We start from the raw sequence: 10,463 nt of genomic DNA on the forward strand, positions 1-10,463 counted from the left end.
CGCAAATTCCCCAGAAATTCTCCTACTTCATCTGGATATGACTGTCCAGTTTTTACAAGCCCACGGGTGGCTCATCAACTGGAAGAAATCCTCCCTGGTCCCTGCTCAGAGCATGGTGCACCTGGGAGCGCTATTGGACACTCACGACCAGCAGTTGTCCTTGTCTCAGGAGAAAGTCCTGAAACTTCAGAACAGGATTCGTTGCTTCCTTTCTCGTCCGCAAGTGTCGATACATTCGGCGATGCAGGTGCTGGGCCTCAAGGTATCAGCATTCGACATGGTGGAGTATGCTCAATTCCATTCTCGCCCCCTCCAGAAGCTGATTCTAGCCAAGTGGGACGACCTGCCTCACCGGATCAGGTCTCACATGATCTCATTGACTCCGGAGGTCCGTCTGTCGCTGCTATGGTGGCTCCAGGACCGACAATTGTGCAGGGGCCGTCCATTCTGGATATCCAACTGGGTCCTGTTGATGACAGATGCCAGTCTAAGGGGTTGGGGCGCGGTGCTGGACCAACACTCCCTTCAGGGTCGGTGGACCAAGGAGGAATCTCTCCTCTCGATCAACATTCTGGAATTGCAGGCGGTCTTCAATGCGTTGAACCTGGCCCAGCATTTAATTCAGAACAACGCCACCACAGTGGCTTACATAAATCATCAAGGCGGGACTCAAAGCCGCTTGGCAATGAAGGAAGTCTCACAGATTCTACATTGGGCAGAACGCCATCAACCGGCCCTATCGGCAATATTCATTCCGGCAGTCCTGAATTGGGAAGCAGACTTTCTCAGTCGTTAGGACGTACATGCCGGCGAGTGGGGCCTCCATCCAGAAGTGTTTCAACTACTAGTGGAAAAGTGGGGCCTTCCAGACGTGGATCTGATGGCGTCTCGGCACAATCACAAGGTTCCGGTCTTTGGAGCAAGGACAAGGGATCCTCAAGCAGCATTCGTGAATGCGCTGGCAGTGCCGTGGCGGTTTAGGCTGCCATACGTGTTCCCTCCGGTGTCACTCCTGCCCAGGGTAATTTGGAAGTTCAAGCAAGAAAAAGGAAATCTGCTTCTCATAGTTCCAGCATTGCCCAGACGGCACTGGTTCTCAGACCTGCAGGGCCTATCGTCAGAGCGTCCAATTTTACTTTCACAACGCCCAGACCTCCTCGTTCAGGGCCCCTGTGTCTACCAGGACCTAGCCCGGCTGTCTTTGACGGCATGGCTCTTGAAGCTTCCGTCTTAAGAGCTAAAGGGTTTTCTGAGACGGTCATTCAAACTATGTTGCAGGCCCAGAAACCGGCTTCGGCTCGGATTTACTATAGGGTCTGGCATTCTTACTTTGTTTGGTGCGCATCTAACGATTATGACGCTTCCAAGTTTAGTATAGCGAAGCTGTTGGCTTTTCTTAAGCAGGGCCTGGACTTAGGCCTGCGTCTGGCCTCCCTCAAGGTTCAAATATCTGCCTTGTCGGTGTGGTTTCAGAGAGAAATTGCGACCTTACCAGATGTGCATACCTTTACTCAGGGTGTGTTGCGTATTCAACCTCCCTATGTCCCGCCTGTGGCTCTTTGGGACTTGTCGGTGGTTTTGGAGGCGCTACAAGAGTCTCCTTTTGAACCTCTTGGTTCAGCTGATCTAAGTGGCTTTCCCTTAAGGTGGTGTTTCTGCTGGCTATTGCTTCAGCTAGAAGAGTGTCGGATTTGGGTGCCTTGTCCTGTAGTTACCCATATCTGATATTTCACTGTGACCGGGCGGTTCTTCGGACTCGTCCCGGATATTTACCTAAGGTGGTTTCTTCGTTCCACCTTAACCAGGAAAATAAGATTTTACTCACCGGTAAATCTATTTCTCGTAGTCCGTAGTGGATGCTGGGGACTCCGTAAGGACCATGGGGAATAGACGGGCTCCGCAGGAGACTGGGCACTCTAAAGAAAGATTTAGTACTACCTGGTGTGCACTGGCTCCTCCCTCCATGCCCCTCCTCCAGACCCCAGTCAAGGAAACTGTGCCCGGAAGAGCTGACATTACAAGGAAAGGATTTTAGAATCCAGGGTAAGACTCATACCAGCCACACCAATCACACCGTATAACTCGTGATAAACTTACCCAGTTAACAGTATGAACAACAAACAAGCATCACTCAACTGATGCCACATAACATAACCCTTTAGTAAGCAATAACTATATACACGTATTGCAGAAAGTCCGCACTTGGGACGGGCGCCCAGCATCCACTACGGACTACGAGAAATAGATTTACCGGTGAGTAAAATCTTATTTTCTCTAACGTCCTAGTGGATGCTGGGGACTCCGTAAGGGCCATGGGGATTATACCAAAGCTCCCAAACGGGCGGGATAGTGCGGATGACTCTGCAGCACCGAATGGGCAAACTCAAGGTCCTCCTCAGCCAGGGTATCAAACTTGTAGAACTTTGCAAATGTGTTTGAACCCGACCACGTAGCAGCTCGGCAAAGCTGTAATGCCGAGACACCTCGGGCAGCCGCCCAAGAAGAGCCCACCTTTCTTGTGGAATGGGCTTTCACTGATTTAGGATGCGGCAATCCAGCCGCAGAATGAGCCTGCTGAATCGTGCCACAGATCCAGCGAGCAATAGTTTGCTTTGAAGCAGGAGCACCCAGCTTGTTGGATGCATACAGGACAAACAGCGAGTCAGTCTTCCTGACTCCAGCCGTTCTGGTCACATAAATCTTCAAAGCCCGGACTACGTCAAGCAACTTGGAATCCTCCAAGTCACGAGTAGCCGCAGGCACCACAATAGGTTGGTTCAAATGAAAGGATGACACCACCTTTGGCAGAAATTGCGGACGAGTCCGCAATTCTGCCCTATCCATATGGAAAACCAGATAGGGGCTTTTACATGACAAAGCCGCCAATTCTGACACACGCCTAGCCGAAGCTAAGGCCAACAGCATGACCACTTTCCACGAGAGATACTTTAGCTCCACGGTCTTAAGTGGCTCACACCAGTGGGATTTCAGGAAACTCAACACCACGTTAAGATCCCAAGGTGCCACTGGTGGCACAAAAGGGGGCTAAATATGCAGCACTCCCTTAACAAACGTCTGAACCTCAGGCAGTGAAGCCAGTTCTTTTTGGAAGAAAATGGATAGGGCCGAAATCTGGACCTTTATGGACCCTAATTTTAGGCCCATAGTCACTCCTGACTGTAGGAAGTGCAGGAATCGACCCAGCTGGAATTCCTCTGTAGGGGCCTTCCTGGCCTCACACCAAGCAACATATTTTCGCCATATACGGTGATAATGCTTTGCTGTCACGTCCTTCCTAGCCTTTATCAGCGTAGGAATAACTTCATCCGGAATGCCTTTTTCCGCTAGGATCCGGCGTTCAACCGCCATGCCGTTAAACGCAGCCGCGGTCAGTCTTGGAACAGACAGGGCCCTTGTTGTAGCAGGTCCTGTCTGAGAGGCAGAGGCCATGGGTCCTCTGTGAGCATTTCTTGCAATTCCGGGTACCAAGTCCTTCTTGGCCAATCCGGAACAATGAGTATTGTTCTCACTCCTATTTTTCTTACAATTCTCAGCACCTTTGGAATGAGAGGAAGAGGAGGAAACACATAGACCGACTGGAACACCCACGGTGTCACTAGTGCGTCAACAGCTATCGCCTGAGGGTCCCTTGACCTGGCGCAAAAACCGTTTTAGCTTTTTGTTGAGACGGGACGCCATCATGTCCACCTGTGGCAGTTCCCATCGATTTGCAATCTGCGTGAAGACTTCTTGATGAAGTCCCCACTCTCCCGGGTGGAGGTCGTGCCTGCTGAGGAAGTCTGCTTTCCAGTTGTCCACTCCCGGAATGAACACTGCTGACAGTGCTAGTATGTGATTCTCCGCCCAACGAAGAATCCTGGTGGCTTCTGCCATTGCCACCCTGCTTCTTGTGCCGCCCTGGCGGTTTACGTGGGCCACTGCAGTGATGTTGTCTGACTGAATCAGCACTGGTTGGTTTCGAAGCAGAGGCTCCGCTTGACTCAGGGCGTTGTATATGGCCCTTAGTTCCAGGATATTGATGTGCAGACAAGTCTCCTGACTTGACCACAGCCCCTGGAAGTTTCTTCCTTGAGTGAATGCCCCCCATCCTCGGAGGCTTGCATCCGTGGTCACCAGGACCCAGTCCTGTATGCCGAACCTGCAGCCCTCGAGGAGGAGAGCACTTTGCAGCCACCACAGAAGAGACACCCTGGCCCTGGGGTGATCAGCCGATGCATCTGAAGATGCGATCCGGACCACTTGTCCAACAGATCCCACTGAAAGATCCTCGCATGGAACCTGCCGAAGGGAATGGCTTCGTATGACGCCACCATCTTTCCCAGGACTCGCGTGCAGTGATGCACCGATACCTGTTTTGGTTTTAGGAGGCCTCTGACCAGAGTCACGAGCTCCTGAGCCTTCTCCTCCGGGAGAAACACCTTTTTCTGGTTTGTGTCCAGAATCATGCCCAGGAAGGGCAGACGCGTCGTAGGAATCAGCTGCGACTTTGGAATATTCAGAATCCAGCCGTGCTGTTGCAACACTTCCTGAGAGAGTGCTACGCTGATCAGCAACCTCTCCCTGGACCTCGCCTTTATGAGGAGATCGTCCAAGTATGGGATAATTGTTACCCCTTGCTTCCGAAGGAGCACCATCATTTCCGCCATCACCTTGGTAAATATTCTCGGTGCCGTGGACAGGCCAAACGGCAACGTCTGGAATTGGTAATGACAGTCTTGTACCACAAACCTGAGGTACTCCTGATGAGGTGGATAAATGGGGACATGCAAGTACGCATCCTTGATGTCCAGAGACACCATAAAATCCCCTTCCTCCAGGCTTGCAATGACCGCCCTGAGCGATTCCATCTTGAACTTGAATTTCTTCAGATAAATATTCAGGGATTTTAAATTCAAAATGGGTCTGACCGAACCGTCCGGTTTCGGTACCACAAACATGGTGGAATAGTAACCCCCTCCCTGTTGAAGGAGGGGAACCTTCACTACCACCTGCTGGAGATATAGCTTGTGAATTGCTGCCAACACTACCTCCCTTTCCCTGGGGGAAGCTGGCAAGGCCGATTTTAGATAACGGTGAGGGGGCGTCACCTCGAATTCCAGCTTGTATCCCTGAGACACAATTTGTATAGCCCAAGGATCCACCCGTGAGCGAACCCACTGGTGGCTGAAATTTCGGAGACGCGCCCCCACCGCTCCTGGCTCCGCCTGTGGAGCCCCAGCGTCATGCGGTGGATTTAGTGGAAGCCGGGGAGGACTTTTGTTCCTGGGAACTAGAATATATGGCAAGAAATTTGACTTCCCAGCCGTAGCCGTGGAAACTAGGTCCGAGAGACCGTCCCCAAACAATTCCTCACCCTTATAAGGCAACACCTCCATGTGTTTTTTAGAGTCGGCATCACCTGTCCATTGCCGAGTCCATAAGACCCTTCTGGCAGAAATCGACATTGCGTTTATTCTAGAGCCCAGCAGGCAAATGTCCCTCTGGGCATCCCGCATATATAGGACAGCGTCTTTGATATGTCCTAGGGTCAGTAAAATAGTCTCCCTGTCCAGGGTATCTAACTCCTCAGACAGAGTATCTGTCCATGCTGCTACAGCACTACACATCCAGGCCGCAGCAATTGCTGGCCTTAGAAGAGCACCAGAATGTGTATAAACAGACTTCAGGATACCTTCCTGCTTCCTATCCGCAGGATCCTTTAGGGCGGCTGTATCCTGTGACGGCAGGGCCACCTTCTTAGATAAGCGCGTCAACGCTTTGTCTACCCTAGGGGAGGATTCCCAGCATAACCTATCCGTTGGCGGGAAAGGATACGCCATAAGTAATCTTTTGGAAATCAGTACTTTCCTATCAGGGGAATCCCACGCTTTTGCACATAACTCATTTAATTCATGTGAAGGGGGAAAAGTCACTTCTTGCTTTTTCTCCCCAAACATATAAACCCTCTTGTCAGGAACAGGGTTTTCCTCCGATATGTGCAATACATCCTTCATTGCTATAATCATGTATCGGATGGCTTTAGTCATTTTAGGCAGCAACTTTGCCTCATCGTCATCGACACTGGAGTCAGAATCCGTGTCGACATCTGTGTCAACCAACTGGGATAGTGGGCGCTTTTGAGACCCTGACGGCCTCTGAGCTGTAGAATCAGACACGGGTTGAGACCTTGACTGATTATCCAACCTTTTATGCAAGGAGCTTACGTTATCATTTAACACCTTCCACATATCCATCCAATCAGGTGTCGGCGCCGTCGGCGGTGACACCACATTCACTTGTACTTGTTCTGCCTCCACGTAACCGTCCTCGTCAAACATGTCGACACAAACGTACCGACACACCGCACACACACAGGGAATGCTCTAATTGAGGACAGGACCCCACAAGGCCTTTTGGGGAGACAGAGAGAGTATGCCAGCACACACCCCAGCGCTATATAACCCAGGGATTACACAGTAACTTAGTGTTTACCCAGTAGCTGCTGTTTATGATAATTTGCGCCTAAATTTATGTGCCCCCCCTCTCTTTTTACCCTTTTTCTACCTTGATACTGCAGGGGAGAGCCTGGGGAGCTTCCTCTCAGCGGAGCTGTGAAGAGAAAATGGCGCTGGTTAGTGCTGAGGAAGAAGGCCCCGCCCCCTCAGCGGCGGGCTTCTGTCCCGGGTCTGTGTAATAAAATGGCGGGGGCTCGTACATATATACAGTGCCCAGCTGTAGATATGTGTCTTTTTGCCAAGATGTATCCTAATTGCTGCCCAGGGCGCCCCCTCCTGTGCCCTGCACCCTACAGTGACCGGAGTGTGTGGGTAGTGTGGGCGTAATGGCGCACAGCTGCAGTGCTGTGTGCTACCTCATGTGAAGACAGGAGTCTTCTGCCGCCGATTTCGATGTCTTCTTGCTTCTGCTGGCTTCTGACTTCTGGCTCTGCGAGGGGGGCGGCGGCGCGGCTCCGGGAACGGACGACCAAGGTTAAGATCCTGTGTTCGAACCCTCTGGAGCTAATGGTGTCCAGTAGCCTAAGAAGCGCAACCTAGCCGCAGTTAGTAGGTTTGCTTCTCTCCCCTCAGTCCCACGTAGCAGAGAGTCTGTTGCCAGCAGAAGCTCTCTGAAAATAAAAAAACCTAACTAAAATACTTTCTTATTAGCAAGCTCAGGAGAGCTCACTAAAAGCACCCAGCTCTGGCCGGGCACAGATTCTAACTGGGGTCTGGAAGAGGGACATGGAGGGAGGAGCCAGTGCACACCAGGTAGTACTAAATCTTTCTTTAGAGTGCCCAGTCTCCTGCGGAGCCCGTCTATTCCCCATGGTCCTTCCGGAGTCCCCAGCATCCACTAGGACGTTAGAGAAATTGTGGTTCCGGCACTTGTTTCTCTTGATCTGTCTCCCAAAGAGCGGTCTTTGGATGTGGTACGGGCTCTCCGTATCTATGTGAAGAGAACTGCTTCTATTAGGAAATCTGATTCTCTCTTTGTGCTGTTTGGATTTCACAAACAGGGCTGGCCTGCTCACAAGCAAACTTTGGCCAGATGGATTAGAATGGTGATTGCACATGCTTATGTGAAGGCTGGTCTATCAGCTCCTGCTCACATTACGGCCCTTTCTACTTGGTCTGTTAGACCATCTTGGGCGGCCCAACGTGGTGCAACCCTTGAACAATTGTGCAAGGTGGCTACGTGGTCCTCTGTGAACACGTTCATAAGGTTCTATGCCTTCCATATTGCCGCTTCCCAGGATGCTTCCTTTGGACGCCGGGTTCTTGTGCCCGCTACAGTGCGTCCCCTCCCATAAGGAACTGCTTTAGGCCATCCCCTATGTCTATCCTTGTGGAGCCCAGTGTACCCCGCAGCAGAAAACGAGTTTTATGGTAAGAACTTACCTCTCTGTGCTTATTTAAAGTTAAACACGCTGTTCCTGCAAAGTCCCTGCTGGCATTCTTTTCCTTCAGCTGAAAAGAATGTCCTCCTCTATCCTTTACTGCGCACGCGCCAACTTTATCTCTGCATAGCTGTGTGTGTGTATATATATGTATGTATGTGTGTATATATATGTGTGTATATATATGTGTGTGTGTATGTGTGTATATATATATATATATACATATATACATATATATATATGTATATATATGTGTATATATGTGTGTGTGTGTATGTATATATATATATATATATATATATATATATATATATATGCAAACAGAATAGTATAGCGCCACTTGTAAGGTAAAATTCTCAGTAAAGCTATGAAACTAGATAGTGCACTACAAGTGCAGTAAAAACACCATAAAAGCCCACTTAACCTTAGACAATTGGTGTCAGCCACCCCCTAAAAACAGAACACTGGTATAGTATTGTTAGAAAAGTATGCAAACGGGAGGGATAGGGGTGCCGGCGACAAGTGTAGCTAAAACAATATTTTAAAGTGCTCAAAATTTAAGAGCCAAAAAGATTATAAAATTATTAAAACGTTTTTAATATATATGAGAGTAAAATAATGGGGAGTTTAAAATACAGGTAAAAATACTTTTTTCATATAAAAGACCATATGAAAAACATATTAAAAGGATAGTAAATCAAACTTAGCTTAAAGTCAGTGGGGGGTCAGTACAGGAAACCCAATGCGTTTCGTCTCATCAGACTTCTTCAAGGGGTAGGGACAGAATGAAGCTGCATGTCTATTTATACCCCTGGTACTTAATTTAGGGGTTGTGACATCATACTAGGTCATGTGGTATAATTATGCAATCCATATTATAAAAGTATTAAAAAAACTCTTTCGCCACACAGCTGGATTAGAAACAGATTCTTCTAGACTCAGTGTTAATAAAAACGAGTTGATTTGAGCTTAGAAAAGGGTTTAAACAGTTCAAAATGTAGAAAGCGGGCGTTTCCGCCACACTTCTGGTGACGGGGGGCTCGGTTCAGCGCTTCCGCCCCACTTCCGGTGACGTCTTGCGAATGCGCCCGCGGCAGGTCCCGGCTTCAACAGTCCTTTTGCGCATGCACCCGCGGCTGCTTCCAGCGGCTCTGTAGCGTGAAGAGAAGTTCTGTCTCTTGTATTAGGCAGTTGTATCCATTTGTGTGGGATTCTTTCACATCATTTTCAGTAAGGCTGCGGCGGCAATCTTTTAGTAGATCAAGAAGACAAGTCTCGGACTCAGGTATATCGTTGTCCATGGCAACAGGGTGACATATATAAAAAAATAAAAATAAAAACAGTGGTAATATCAAAGCATAATAATTTTATACATACTTGACAAAGCGGTTTCCATAGCAACAGTTTCATAAACAAGGAAGGGAATATGCTAATTATGGTTTGTATAACAATATGGGCTACCAGTCTATTATTTAGAAAGTGCTTGTGCAATCTATTAAGCGAAATTATCAGTGACATTAAAAGCTAATAATTAGGGATTGTTCAGATATGTGAATATTAGAAATTCTTTTTATTAAGAATAAGAAAAGATGCGTGCATTAAAAGTTCATAAAGCGTGTTGTCGTCCCTAAGGACTAAATTAGTAGTGATATTAGAGTACTAGAATATTTAGGACCAGTATATACAGATAGTGTTAATTAGTGATGCTAAAAAACTTTGATACACTATTCTAAAATAGTGCTACCATTTGGTCAGTATTTATTGAACGTCGCCTGTCATCATTACAGTACCTGATCTTCCCAGGTAGTCCCCTTCCTGGTACTGATCAGGCCCAAACACTGCTTAGCTTCCAAGATCAGACGAGATTGGGGGTACCTGTGTGGTTTGACTGTACGTGAAAAAGGGGGCAGACACCATAACACCAGATACCAGATAGTTAAATACTTTAATCATGAATGTGCAAATAGTGCATTATTACTTATTATAAAGTGAATAGACACGGTAGATGAGGGGGTGAAGGATACTGCACCTTATAAAAAAGGTGCAATCTCGTATCCTTCATTCAGGCCAGCTGGATGTATGGTGTGCAGCTGGAATATCCAGTACATTTCTCGTCTGGAAAGTTTGTTAGCAAGGCTACCTCCTCTTTCTCCCAGGTCAACGTGTTCAATAGCCTTGAATGTAAGGTCCTCTGGATTGGAATTGTGCTGCAGTAGAAAGTGTCTGGAAACTGCATGGCTTTCCACTTTGTTCTTAATGTTCCTTATATGTTCCTGAATACGTATTTTTAGGGGTCTTTTTGTCTTTCCCACCTATTTCATTTTGCAGGTACATTCCAAAAGGTAAATCACGGATGATGTGTTACAGTTCATAAATTCTTTTATGGTGTACTCTCTGTTTTCCGTGCCACTGAAGGTTTTTCTATTCTGATGTAAATATCTGCATATATTGCATTTTCCACACTTATATGACCCTGTGCATTTTGGCATCGGGGTATTGCAGACGGATTTTTGCCTTAGCATGCTGAGTGCGACGAGGTCCTTCAAATTTCTTGACTTTCTAAAGA

The 10,463-nt window shown here is 47.9% G+C and overlaps 1 pseudogene; it reads right to left on the minus strand.

Annotated features, from left to right (window-relative positions):
• Positions 1–9,675: 9,675 nt before the first annotated feature.
• Positions 9,676–9,793, minus strand: LOC134912930 (5S ribosomal RNA; annotated as a pseudogene).
• Between the last annotated feature and the right edge of the window lie 670 nt (positions 9,794–10,463).

This window comes from Pseudophryne corroboree, chromosome 4 (assembly GCF_028390025.1).
Source record: "Pseudophryne corroboree isolate aPseCor3 chromosome 4, aPseCor3.hap2, whole genome shotgun sequence".
In the NCBI taxonomy this organism is placed as follows: domain Eukaryota; kingdom Metazoa; phylum Chordata; class Amphibia; order Anura; family Myobatrachidae; genus Pseudophryne; species Pseudophryne corroboree.